General features: G+C 38.4%; 1 protein-coding gene and 1 long non-coding RNA gene across 8 annotated transcripts in view; one reads left to right on the top strand and one right to left on the bottom strand.

Annotated features, from left to right (window-relative positions):
- DYM (dymeclin) overlaps window positions 1-14,823 on the top strand; it is a 381,717-nt gene that overhangs the window by 209,592 nt on the left and 157,302 nt on the right. The window lies entirely within an intron of this gene.
- On the bottom strand, window positions 5,381-13,745 carry LOC146406279 (uncharacterized). The gene is made up of 2 exons (XR_014808661.1): window positions 10,069-13,745; window positions 5,381-9,015 (listed from the first exon to the last, which is right to left on the bottom strand). It is a non-coding gene; the product is annotated as an uncharacterized LOC146406279 (long non-coding RNA).

Here is a 14,823-nt window from a genome sequence, read left to right as displayed (position 1 = left end):
TGTTCAGGGCTGGAAAGCCTCTAGGACGCATTGGTAAGGAAATACTAGGCCCCAGTAGGCCCTGGGTAAGGAAACATTCTGATTCCAGGAAAAGTTACAGCATTTTCAAAATGCTGCCCCCTTGCAAGCCTGTCCCTCTCTGCCAGTCTCCCATCTCCTCTTCTCTTATAACAGCTTTTGCAACAGCGCTGTATGCTGCCTCCTGGCCTCCAAATGTCCACTTTTTCTGAACAACAAAGAAGAAATGTAGTGGTTGGGGATATGGGGTCTGGAGCTGAGCGTGCCCCCTGCCCCCTGCTTCACGTCCCCTCTGCCACTTGTAGCTGAAACAGTGGGCAGGAGACACTTCCATACTGGACAGACCTCAGAATGTGGGCAGGCCTTGCATAAAAGGAGATATCTGATCACTTTTGCAGCATGTTTATCTGCAAGTGACTAAACACAGTGACACATGGTCAAGTGTGATCTAGTCCCTGCAGCTGAAAATTTTTCTTTCAATAAAACCACGTTACATGGAAACCACGCTGCATGTTTGAAAGGAGCAATCACAGACTCACTTCACAACCTCAGAGAGCATTTGGTTATGTGGAATATTTAAAATGGATGCAGATTGTCACATGTTAAGTCTTCCTGCCAGTTACTTTCATATATTGGTCTGGCTCTGCTTGGGAGAAACACACAAATGTATAAACTTTGCTGCTTATGAAAACCCTTCAGGTTTTTAAACAGCTGTCATGACTCCCCTTAATCGTTTTTCTTTAGCTTCAGTAGCCTGATCATTCCTGAAACAGATGATTTTTAGGTTTATTCAGCCGCCTTATCTTCCTGGGTGATTATATTTGTCAGCACCCATCACCACATTTTGGTATCCAGAAATGGATGTATTATTTCAGTTATACTTTATAATTTTGGCCTTTAGAAATCAAAACTATATAAATTATAAATTGAACTATAGTTATAAATTATACTCTGTTAATTTGTCCTAAGACAAACCACACTGACTTTTTTTTTTTTTTGACTGCGCCCGCAGCATGTGAAAGTTTACAAGCCAGGGATCGAACCCATACCATAGCAGTGACCCAGGCCACTGCAATGACAAATGCTGGATCCTAACCTGCAGCACCATAAGGGAACTCCCCACACTGACTTTTTAAAGCAGGCACATCTTGGCTCATGTAAAATTCCGAGATCTTTTTCACAGGAACTTAATTTTTGAACCTAATTGCAGGGCTTTACATTTATTCTTACTTTAATGTATTGATTTTGTCCTGTCTTTCTCTGAATGAAGCTATAAGCTTTTCAGACTTGGTAGACTTGGTAGCTTTTCCCATCCTCACAAGTCTTGAGATCAACTTTCAGAGTACTAACCTAAGAGTCGACATCTATAGAAATCAAATTTAGAATTTTGAGTGAGCATTTGAGAATTTTAATTAATCACTAGTAATTACAAGTAAACTATATCCTATCAACTCAATGGGATATTTTGCAGCTATTAAAAATATTTTAAGACAAAATGAGTAGAAATATGGAAAACATTTGATGTATTGCTAAGTGAAAAAAGAATATAAAGTTATATGCTGTTGTCAGTACAACTGTATAAATTATATGTCAGGGACAAAAACTAGACAGTGTTTAAAAGTATTCGTGGAATATTAGTAAAATATATGTGACATTGCTTTTCAAAATAAGCTTATTTTTTAGCCTTTTTAAAAAAAAATCCTGCAAATTTAAATTGTAAAGTTTCTTCTTTCCCTTTTCTGTGCCCTTTCTCCACTGCCCCAAGTAAAATCTATGTTTTAGGCTTTTCTTTTTTTCCCCTCACTACAGCAATAATGCCATTTTTTTTTTAGTTGGGTAAGACCTGCAGTGGTTTATGGGAATAGATTGGATTTCCCTGATCTGTGATCACAGAAAATTTCTCCCACAGCTTATAGTTTTTACAGCTTTTTTACAGATTTCTCTTTTTTTCTTTTTAACTGAATGGGTTTATAATTGTAATCACAACATTCAGTCATTTCTCTATCTAACCTGTAGTACTTTAAAATTTAGGAATGCTTTTACCCATTTGGTATGTCTTTTATATTGTGGTTTAAAAAAAAATCACATCTGGTACCATTTTATTGCTTTGAAAGGACTGCATCTTCAGTCTAAATCTAAGGTAATATTCTAATGGGTTTCCTCAAAAGAGGTTTTGAAAATTACTAGAACAGTCTTGTCATAGCGTATATACCACGCACTAAACGTATAATGAGTAAATATTTGAAGCCATAGTAATAATTTTTCATGCATATGAGACTGCCTTAATAATTCTGTTGTGGCTGTGCGCTTTATTGATTTTTGTGCCACTCTGTGGCATGAAATGAAATGTATTATCCCACTTAAACCATTATGGTTTCCTTTTGAATTACATATTCACTACTTGATCTTGTCATCAGGCTTATCCCATTTTCTGTAATGTGATGTTCAGTCTTACGATTTACTGCTTTAGTACTCAGTGCCGTAGAAATCAAAACAGGACAGGTAAATTCAGGTCAGAAAAGCTGGGAGGAATAAACAATAGGCAGTTCAATTTTTTTTTTTTTTTAAATCGCTATTCTAAATGAGTATGTTTTCTGATTTGGGGGCTTGGGGTTTTCCATTTCTTCTCAAGAATTGCAGGAATGAATCATTGCTACGTATTCCAGAGAAGAGGGGAGGGGAAGGCTTGACAACCCAGGCACCATCTTTGCTTGGTCTCAGAGCTGAGGTGTATGTGGACAGCTTGGCCCCATGCCCCTCCCTTCGCTTCTGTGATCACATGCCTCCCGGCTCTCTTCCCACCATTTTGTCCTTTCTTTTTAGGCTCTTTGTATTATGTATTTATTTATTTATGTCTTTTTTTGGGGGGGGGGCCCATACCCATGGCATATGGAGGTTCCTGGGCTAGGGATCGAATCGGAGCTGCAGCCGCTGGCCTACACCACAGCCACAGCAATGCCAGGTCCGAGCCGCGTCTGCAACTATACCGCAGTTCAAGGCAATGCCAGATCCTTAACCCACTGAGCGAGGCCAGGGATCGAACCCGTGTCCTCATGGATGCTACTCGGGTTTGTTAATCACTGAGCCATGATGGAACTCCCCTGGGCTCTTTTTTAAAATATTAGAATTTTTAAAGGCTTGATCCTGAGATCCTCCTCTCATTTCACTTAAACTCTTACCTTGGGCATTTTAATCTATTTCTGTGCCTACATGTCATCCAAGTGCCAATACTTCTCAAATTGATAACTCCAGCTGCAGTTCTGAGCTCCCATCCCATACTGTCAGCTGTCTTCATGCTAACATCACCATTCACACCTCTCACATGTCCCATCTCCCAGGTGAACTCTTAACTTTTTCTTTTAGTCTACTCGTCTCAGTAAGTGCTGTCTCCACCTGTCAAGTTACTTATGACCATCACATGAAACTCTTCATTCCCTCACCCCCTACATCCATCCTCACCCCATTCATTTCATTTCTGTATCCAAAACGTAAACAGAATCTACCTCCTTTTTTCTGCCCCCCACTGCCAGCTACTCTAGCTCCAACTGTCTTCTCTTACACCCAGACTGAGATGTATTTAGTTTCTCCTCTTCCGCTTTCATCTCTCCCATTCCATCCCTAATTCCTCATCTAGCAAGCATCTTCAGATACTCTTAAATCCAATCATGACCCTTCACTGGGTTCCCTTTGCCCTTAGGATGGTACATCCTTTAGCCACAGTAATTCTTTTGTAGGATTTGTTGACCCCATGTCCATCTTTAGACTTTTTACATGCTCATTCCTATCCTCATTCTGTTCTTACCTCAACTCCCTATATCTCTTACACTTCTTACTTCCTCAAACAAATTTTCCCTTATCCCTTATCCTCAAATCCATTGTTATACTTAATACTGCCTTTTCTCTCACATTATCATTCTTTCTCTCTCTGTCTCTCTCAGAGTAGAGTATAAGCGCCATGAGGGCAGAAGATATGTGCTTTTTTATCCACCATACTCCAGCACCTAATATGATACTTAGGTATGCAATAGGTGCTTCATATTTGCTGAGAATGGATGATTTTGGTTTATTGCAATTAACTTTTTGCAGACTTGCTCAATCTAATAATGACCACTTTTTCAGAGATTACTTGGCTAGAGGCAGTGAGATGACAATCCTATTGTAATGGTACTCCATCTTCAAAATGGCATTCAAGGTAACATCTTTAGATAATGAAGTATTGTCAGAGTTTCTGCAGATATGCAGATGTGCCAAGGAAAGACTCCTTAATTCTTCCTGAATATGTGAAATTGCATTGCTTTTTTTCTCCTAAATATTTTAACAGGTTTTCTACTTTTTGGATTTATATGGTAAACCATGACCTTCAAAGCAATACCAACATAGTTTGAAAGTCGGTTTATAAAAATGCAAAAATAACATTTTTCCCCAATGGCTCTAGCTAAGCAGAAAAAACTTGGAGCAGTAAAATTATTTTACATTAAATTTTCCTTCTCAAAATTCAACCATAATACTACACGTCATAATAATACAAAGCATTTCAAATAATTTGAAGCTAGAATAGTTCTTACAAACTCTACCACCCTCCCACCCGAAAAGTTTTCCTTTGAAATAAATCAATTATGGATGCTGGTAGCTGTAAAAGTAGTAACAGAATGAAGTTTCAGAAATATAGGTAAGAAGTAAAAAAAAAAAAAAAAAAAATCACTCTGTGTATTAAAAATTCTATTTAACTTCTTTTTTCATTCAGAATTGCTTAATAGAGAGGCAAATGTATCCATTATACTGTACCCAGTCGGAAACATTTAGGAAAATGTTTTCAGTGTTACTTATAAGAACATTGATAAGATTTGTTAAAGATCAACTGTAACATTAAAAACCCTGGTCAAAATAAATTGTTATACTCCCCTGCCACGGTGATCTCTGTTAAAATGTCCACAGGTCATGCTGTGCAATTTATTGTCCGAAAGGAAGAAGTTTAGATTAAATCAGTAAAATATAACAAAAGATGCTTTTTTTTTTGGCCTGCACACAGGCCAGGGATCGAACCTGCTCTGCAGATGCAGCCTGCGCCAGCTGTGGCAACACTGGATCCTTAACCCACTGCGCCACAACGGAACTTCCAAAAAAATACTTATTAACTAAGTAAAAAAAAATTTAGGAGTTCCCGTCGTGGCGCAGTGGTTAACGAATCCGACTAGGAACCATGAGGTTGTGGGTTCGGTCCCTGCCCTTGCTCAGTGGGTTAATGATCTGGCGTTGCCGTGAGCTGTGGTGTAGGTTGTAGACGCAGCTCGGATCCTGCGTTGCTGTGGCTCTGGCGTAGGCTGGTGGCTACAGCTCCTATTCGACCCCTAGCCTGGGAACCTCCATATGCCGCAGGAGCGGCCCAAGAAATAACTAAAAAGACAAAAAAAAAAACAAAAAAAAATTTAAATTGGTAAGTTGGACTTAATAAAAATTAAAATTCTCTGCTCTTCCAAGGACTATAAGAAAACTGATTAGAAGAAAATATTCAATGTACCTATATGTAAAAACACTTCTAAAAAAAGATATAAAAATGCCTAGTAAAAAAGAAAAATTATGAGTTACAGATAAGTAAAAGTTTCGTCTGAGAAGGATGCAATGAAAATTTTGGCATGTGGAAACGAAATAAGAAAGATGATACAGTAAGGAGGGAAGGATTGGGAGTTTGGGGTTAGCAGATGCAAACTATGACATATAGGATGGATTGACAACAAGGTCCTACTCTACAGCACAGGGAACTATATATAAAATTGTATCGCATTGGTTTAATCTTGATATCCTGAGATAAACCATAGTGGAAAAGAATGTATATGTATGTATAACTGCATTACTTTGCTGTACAGCAGAAATTGACACGACACTGTAAATCAGCTGTACTTGCATTTTTAAAAATTTTAATAAAAAATGTGAAAATGAAGAAAGAAATGATAGAATCTTAGGAAAAAACAATATGAAATTCATATTTGATCCCCCAGAATGGTAACAGATCTTATTTGCCACCAAATGCCCATTGGCAAAGGAGGCACTCAGGTCTTAGTTGATGTACCTCTGGTGCGTAGGTGTAACTAGAGTTTCTGAAAATGAACACTCGAAGCCACAAAATTAAAATTTCTCATGCAGTTTAGACTATGTATGGAGCATTTGGAGTGGATACAAAATTCCCCAAGTGGGATGCTCTTTCCCTGGGGCTGCCATTTGCAGGGAATTTCATGTACATATTCAGACATGCGGGCTTGCATAACTGCTTATTATAGAAATATTCTTGGTTACTAAATGTCTAACAGACTTAAACATACAGAGTTTCCCGTATATGGAAGAAAAGTGATTTCACCCATTCTCCATGCCTTGGCACGTCATGATGCCAGCCTTACATTTATTTGACTTCTAGAATTAAAATAGGCAGTGATGTAAATCAGAAGTTACTGTTTCACCTACTGGCACTAAGTAACTAAATCATCATACTCATGATGCGAAAGGTAAATCCTTTTCAATTTGGCCACAGAGTGGGAATGACATTTATTCTAATCTTATCCGTCTAAGTTAGATTGACAACAAAATGATTTATTTCCATCTTACAAAAGGTGAGGAATTAGAGGAGAATATAGAGAAGTTAAATGGTTTGGCACAGATCACACAATAAGCTTGAAGTAGACTCCAACTCTCTAGAGATCAAAGTTTCATCTTACTGAATGTCACGGTATTGTCAAGTGAGATAAATGCCGCTCACTGTGCAACTGCTTAATGAGCTATTCTCCAACTTTTAAAAAATTTTAGGTTTTGAGATTTTTTAAATTTCAGTTCAATCCTGTTTTATTTTAAATCTGTTACATTTTAAATCTCCATCTTAAAGCATTGAGCTGCAATGAGAATTGAAGAGTTACTGCCTTTCTGAGGCATTTTTCCATGTGCGTTCTTACATTATGGATCTTAAACTTGAATCAGATATGTTTCAAGAGGTTGATTGTTTTGCAAAACAATTCTGTAAACTAGCTCTCTGCAAGAGACCATTCATTAAAAATTAATTTCGAAATGAACTTTAGATGTACTATATAGATATTCTAAAGGCTATGTGTTAGAGCATACATACAAAATATTTTCTTTGCCCTGTAGTGGTGATAATAGCTACTGTTTATTGAACTTTCTTACTCTAATGGACAGTGTTCTAATTATTAATTACTTTTATTTTAATCCTCAAAGCAACTCCGTGAGGTAGTTAATATCATCATCATCATCATCATCTTTTTTTAGGTAAGGAAACTGATGCACAGACTAGTTTAATACCTTGCAAGAAGATGGTAAAGCCAGTATTGAGACTGAAATATTCTAGCCATAGGGAGCTACACTTTTAGCATCAAACTGCCTCCCAAGAAACTTTTTACTAGTAGTATGATTTTATTAAGTAACTTTGCCCTTGAAATCATTTCAGCCCATTTTAAGAGCCCAGTACAAATTTGATATTATTTGATGATTATACATTTTAAATTATTTGTGTTTAGGAGTTCTTGCTGTGGCACAACAGGATCAGCAGTGTCTCTGGAGCTCTGGGATGCAGGTTCAATCCCCTTCTCCACACAGTGGATTAGGGATCCGGCTTTGCCACAGCTGTGGTGTAGGTCGCAACTGCGACTTGGGTCTGATCCCTGGCCCAAGAACTCCATATACTGTGAGGCGGCCAAGAAAGAAATAAAATAAAATAAACTATTTGTATTTAAATTCTTATACTTCTCTGCCCACTCAAAATTTCACTTGGGGATAGTTTATACAACTGGCTAAATTTCAAAATTACACCATAGACTATAGAAACAGAACTGTATTTCTTGTTCCTGTAAATTCTGTAGGTACTATTTAGTCTGGTTTCTACTCTCTAAACATGCAGTGCCTCCTGTTATTCAAAGCTACTAATCCTAAATTTCATAGTGTTGTATCCCAGATGACTAAGTTTGGCCTTAATTTTTGCTATAGTTTTGATTTCTTTTTTCTTCACAGAGTAATAGTAGATTCAAGCTGTTCTCAAAAGGTTTTTAACCCATTTTCACAAAGCAAGCATTTATAGGCAGATTTTCAAGGTAACCCAAAGGATATATTTTACATTTTACTTACCACTGGGGGAAGAAAAAGTAAGAGCAATTAGCAACTGAATGTAATTTCCAGGAGTGACTAAAGGTCTCGTTTCTCCTCTAATGAACAATTGTGTCATCCTTCTAACTGAATAAACAAGCAGAAGCTTTCTGGGGGATTTAAAATTATAGTTACTATCCATGTATGTACATTTTTTTATCCAGGTGACATTTAGACAAACTTTAAAATGTTTGTTATTTTAAGTTTATTCTTGGTGTATCTGATGTTGATTCAGTTAATCCTTTTCCTTTGTGCATTTATTCTCAAGTAGCACACACTAGAAGCCAGTAGGAAGCTCCAGTCCCCTATTGCTCAGGGCAGTAGAAGTTTATTGTATGGTCTCTACATCATGGCACACAGTGGTTGTGGCCACACTGGGAATCTGCGCAAAGAGTGGTTGTGTCTGGTTGGAGTGAGTCCACCTTTTAGGATTTATATAATGTCCTTCAGCCCTAAACTTCCCCAAGCATGTTTGAACATAGGGATGCAACAACATATAATAGTATTTTAGTATCATTTCTGTAAAATATTAGAAAGTAAAAGAAATGTTGGCAAATTAATCTAAAACCAGTGCATACGTAGCTGCAGGTAATTTTACTTCTGAGTATGCAGTAAAAATAGTATATTTGGGGAGTATTTTTCATAGTTTAGCAAATCGTAAAGTAGCCTCTGGATTGCTCTTACTGGTCAGGTAGAGAGCATCATTGTGGATTAACAGGTCCATAAAACCCAACGTTCTGTTGACTTTGTAATTCTTGCTATTTTCTTGTTTTGAATAACAGTATATTACTGTAGCAGGCAAGACATGGAGGTGATATGTTGTGATAGTCTAGTTTAAAGAAAAGAGCTCAAGAACCACTTCCTTTTTTTTTTTTTTTTTTTTTTCTTTTTTTTTGGTCTTTGTGCCTTTTCTAGGGCCGCTCCTGGGGCATATGGAGGTTCCCAGGCTTGGGGTCAAATCGGAGCTGTTGCCGCCGGCCTACACCACAGCCACAGCAACGCGGGATCCAAGCTGCATCTGCGAGCTACACCACAGCTCATGGCAACGCCGGGTCCTTAACCCACTGAGCAAGGCCAGGGATCAAAGGCGCAACCTCATGGTTCCTAGCCGGATTCATTAACCATTGCGCCACGACGGGAACTCCAAGAACCACTTCCTTGATTTCTGTGCCTGGCACTAAGCAGCAAATGCAACCCAGGCTACCAATTTGCATGACTCTTGGTGTGATGATGATAAGAGTTTGTGGTATTTCCTGTTACCATAGTTTAAAGAAATTGTATTTCACTCTTGCTGTCTGGTTTTCTAGTCCCTCCCTTCCTCTTTTGAATCTAATAATGATAATAGAACCTGTTTATACAGCAAATCTATATACATTAATAACTTGTGGTTTCACTGAAAGATGATCCAGTTGAGCTAGAACCATGATGAAAACTAAGAGGCATCAGTTGCAAATTTGTGAATGTAACTCATGTACGCATCTTCTCCTTAAGTGAGATCAAAGTCAGTTTGGCTTTAATTGGCACTGCTTTTTACAACTAAGATGGTAGTGGTTCTGTTCTGCTGTCATGGGAATATTACCCCAAACAGTAAAAAGAACTCTTAAAATTATTGTTTTGTTAACTAACTCAGCCCTGGTGTATTTGTATTCTTGGATTTGAATTTGTTGGCATGGGGCTTAAATCACTGCTCTCTATGTACTGAGGAATGTATATACCTGTATGAGTCAGAAATGAATCTGACTAGGAACTATGAGGTTGCTGGTTCAAACCTTGGCCTCGCTCAGTGGGTTAAGGATCCGGTGTTGCGGTGAGCTGTGGTGTAGTTTGCAGATGCTGCTCGGATCTGGCATTGCTGTGGCTCTGGCATAGGCTGGCAGCAGCAGCTCCTGATTAGACCCCTAGCCTGGGAACCTTCATATACCATGGGTGTGGCCCTACAAAGACAAAAAAAAAAAAGAATTAAAAAGACTAAGTAGTCTTCTCATAGGGTAATGTGGCCTTATTTGTTTATAGCATGTGGAAATTTAACATGCCTCCCCATAACCAAAACCATAGAACTAACTTTCCCAATACGTGTTGCATTCTTTTGCATAATGAAGCTATATGTATTATCGTGTTATTCCTAATCTGGTTCTGGGGAGTGCATTCTCTGTTTTTGTATATTTAGAGAAGCTGATTTTCCCTCTTACATAATCAAATGGTGTTTCTTCTGATGACTTATACTTGTATAAATGCAGTAGTTATTTCCTTGCCTATTAATATTTGTTATTCAAATATTTTTCTGAGGTGAGTTTAGTTTTCATTTTATTATTTTTAGATATGTTATCATTAAAAATATCTTTCTGGTGCCATCCTGTTTCAGCTTTGAATTTTAATTCATTGTTGTTTTAAATAAGCCATCATGTTCCAAAATTACAGCATTGGGAGTTCTTTTGTGGCTCAGCATTGTCAGCAACATGGCTCAGATCATTGCTAAGTATCTGGCATTGTCACTGCAACAGCTTGGGTCGCTGCTATGATGTGGGTTCAGTCCCTGGCCTAGGAACTTCCACATGCAGTAGGTGTGGCCAAGAAAGAATTACAGGGTTATCTAGAACTAATTATCTTCCTTTTTGAATGTAAAATCCCCCTGAAAAAAACATAAAATGCAAATGAAGTTTTTTTCATATATTAGTTCATTAGACTGGCTCACTTAATATCACTTTGGCTTAAAAGAGCTGGATTTCTGTGGGATGTTTTGTTTTTCTGATTTTTCTCTGTAGCAGATATCTCTGTCCTTATTGTCAGTGAGGACAAACAGAGTTTGGGCAAGTTGTAGCTGAGAGAAGCACAGTAAAACCAGTGTTGCAATTCACCCATTTCCCTCCCAAGACGTATCATAATACTCTAATTTTGTGTTACCAATGCATGTGGTCTTTTTGACAATCAAATCCACATATGACTGTTTGCCTTGTATCCCCTAAATGCAATGGTTGTATTTATGATTTTTTTACCAATCCAATCTAGGTTCCTCTAGATTATGCATTCTCTTTGGTTAATAGATATAGGCTTCTCTAAAAGCCCTACTTTTAAGTTGTAAAGTTTGTCAAGGTTCACATTCTCTTTGATGTAAGAGAATATGGTGAACTTCACAGTAGTGTAATAACAAAAACATCTCAAATTTGAATCTGATGGATTCAGCCCCTAAATAGGACAGGTGGGTAGAAGGGTGATCTCAGGTAGGCTTCACGGACTAAAGTGACTTTTAAAAAGTGATTTGAGGACAGATATGTGGTGGATCAGTAGGTTGTTCCAAGCGTAGGGGGTGACATGAAAGAAGATAGAGGCAAGAGTAGGCGAGAAAGACAAAGGGTTCATTTAGGAGAAAAGAATCGGGAATGGGACAGGGTGTGGGAGGAGATGAGATCAGACATAAAGTGGGAAAGAGTTGTGGAACCATTTGGAGAAAAAAAAAAAAAGTTATACTTTAAATGTTGAGAAAGCCAGCAGTCTCAGAAGAAAAGGTGTGGCAAACTTACTCCCCCAAAAGAAAGAAGGATGGCAGTTTACTGTGTTTCATTATGTAATAAGGAAGACGCCTGGGCAGAGCAAACAATGAAGTGACGATTAAGTGGATGACTGTAGTATTTATCATTCAAACCAGGACCCTGAATAGAGTGAAAGCGAACTTAAACAGTTCCACTGGGACAAAATATATAAACTGGGACCGTCGGGACATATGGTTATCACTTTGTTATTGAATACCTCTTTGGCATTCATTCATAGCTCACAAAGATAGGAAACATTGAAATCCTGAGTTTTGAAAGTGATACACCGTAATATTCCTCAACACAATAAATTGTAAATTGCTTCAGATTCTGGCCAGGACCAGCAGGACCCACTGCTGAAGTTGATTTACAGATGTTGGCATTTTCATGGCAGTGTGGCATGTTGCTTAGATGTTGGGTCAGGCAGCCTAGACTTGGGTGCTAGTTCTGCCACTGAGTAGCTGGAAATTCTTGAGCCATAAAGATGGAGATAATAGGGAAACCTGCCTTTTAATATCAGATTTAAATGAGATGATGTATGCGGATATACCTAGCACAGTGCTAATGTCACATGTTAAGCACCCAAATTCTGCTTTTATTGTTTTTCACATGATTACTGCAGCAAAACTGCTACTGTTTATATATTGGTGGTTAGCATGTTTTCAATTTAAGCTAATTTAAAGTAACAAATACTTTAAGCTTTCTGATGTTGCTGGTAGCTTTCTGACTTTTATTTGCCATGATAATTTGGTAATTAAAGAAATAAGTTTAGAAAACTGCTTTTCATTCCAGCTTTAGTGTAGTGTAGCTCACATCTCACCTTCTATCTGTCTATGCCAATTGTATTCAGAAGTAGACAGATTTTTCACAGTCATATTATTGAATTATTGAACACAATAACTCTGATTTTGCATTCAAATTAGTCTCAAAGATGTTTTCAGTAGCATTGTATTTTTCAAATCCAACTCCTGTTCTGCAGCAGATTGCTGACTGAAGAGTAATCATTTAATTTTCTGTTTTAGGTAAGAAAAATTAAACTTAGTTTTGCTAAGGGTAGCGTATGGTCTTAGCAATTAAAAATAAGGATGTGTTTTAGATCTTTCAAGCTTTAAATAATCATTAAAGAAGTTCTTGACGTTGTTTCCAGTAATGCAATTTGAACATGCCCCTCTTCGCTCCATTTGCACTTATTATTCCTTTTTTCTAGAATGTTCTTGCCCCAGATAGCTACTGAACTCACACCGTCACTTCTTTCAGGTCTTTACTTAAATATCACTTTCTCAGTGAAGCCTTCTCTGGCTATCCCATCTAAAAACAGAGTCTCTCTCTCTGCTTTCCATTCTTTCTTTAGCTTTATTTTTATAAGTGACAGTTTTTTTTTTTTTCAGAAGCACTATGATCATCCCCGTACTTCTGAGATATGTATTTTTGCAGGAGCAATTATAAACTCTAATCTTATGATGGGATAAAAATCTGTGCTTCTCTAATACCTCAGTAACTCAGTCCCTAGGGAATTGAGCTTTCTTTTAGAATTGAAATTGCTTATAAACAAGGTTCAAGAATGTCTGATCTTTTTGGTTTGGAGTGAATAGTGGTGGCAATGGCTAGGGGTGAAATGGCAGCACTGTTTCTGGAGGAAAGGCAGAAATAAATTTTTTTTTTTTTTGTGCTATTTCTTGGGCCACTGCCACGGCATATGGAGGTTCCCAGGCTAGGGGTCGAATCGGAGCTGTAGCCACCAGCCTATGCCAGAGCCACAGCAACGCGGGATCCGAGCCGTGTCTGCAACCTACACCACAGCTCACGGCAACGCCAGATCATTAACCCACTGAGCAAGGGCAGGGACTGAACCCACAACCTCATGGTTCCTAGTTGGTTTCGTTAACCACTGCGCCATGACTGGAACTCCCTAAATTTCTTTTTAAACAGAAGAGAGAGGACTCCCTGGTAGCCTAGTGGTTAAGAGGTCAGCATTGCCACTGCTGTGGCTAGGGTTCAATCCCTGGTCTGGGAACTTCTGCAAGCTGCAGGCATAGCCAAAAATAAATAAATAAATAAAAATAGAAGAGAGAGTTCCCACTGCTGGTCCTTGAGACCGAAGAACCCTAGCCTGCCTTCTAGTTGGGAGAGAGGAACAGCCTCATCTTAACCACCTCTCAATGTGCATTGGGCAGCTCAGCCCACCGTAACAAAATATCATAGACTGAGTGGCTTATTTAACAGAAATTTATTTTCTTACACTTCTGGAGTCTAGAGGTCCAAGATGCAGAACTGGCAGGTTGATGTCAGGTGAGGGATCTCCTCTTGAACTGCAGGTGGCAGCCTTCTGACTGTATCTTCATGTGATCTCTTCTTTGTACCCACATGGGGAGAGTGGAAGGGAGCTCTTGTCTTTTCCTATAAAGACAGTAGTCCTATTGAATCAGGGCCTCATTTCGCCTAGTTATGACCTCATTTAGCAAAAATTATTTCCTTACTCCAAAAATAGTTACATTGGGGGTCACGGCTTCCATGTATGAATTTTGGAGGGACATATAATTCAGTCCATGACATGCTGCATCCCAGGTTATTTCTGTTTCTGAGTTTAGTTAATTAAACACTTTTTTTTTTCCGTCTTTTTGTCTTTTTTTTGCTATTTCTTTGGGCCGCTCCCGCAGCATATGGAGGTTCCTAGGCTAGGGGTCCAATCGGAGCTGTAGCCCCCGGCCTACGCCAGAGCCACGGCAACGCGGGATCCGAGCCTCGTCTGCGACCTTCACCACAGCTCACGGCAACGCCGGATCGTTAACCCACTGAGCAAGGGCAGGGACCAAACCCACAACCTTATGGTTCCTAGTCGGATTTGTTAACCACTGAGCCACGACGGGAGCTCCCTTTTTTTTTTTTTTTTTTTTTTTTTTTGAGACTCTTTAAAATGCATAGGCACTAAGATAGGTACTAAGGAGGCCAAAGTGAATTATTCCATGCTCAATAATTTAATGTTTTAGTGGGGGAAATAAATATGGATCCAACTAAATAGAAAATGTGATCAATACTTTTTTTAAGTTTGTAAGTAGAAACTTGCCAAGTAGATTTATGTAAGAAATGGAAGTAAAGGCAAAAGGTTAGCATGAGCAAAGGCCTGGTATATTCAGGAAAT

The sequence above is a fragment of the Sus scrofa genome, chromosome 1, assembly GCF_054392235.1.
Source record: "Sus scrofa isolate SSC_HxYL_T2T_F1_AM1 chromosome 1, Sscrofa_HxYL_maternal_Yorkshire_Landrace_v2.0, whole genome shotgun sequence".
Lineage (NCBI taxonomy): Eukaryota > Metazoa > Chordata > Mammalia > Artiodactyla > Suidae > Sus > Sus scrofa.
Note: the sequence above shows the minus strand (reverse complement) of the source record. Positions and strands in the feature narration are given on the sequence as shown.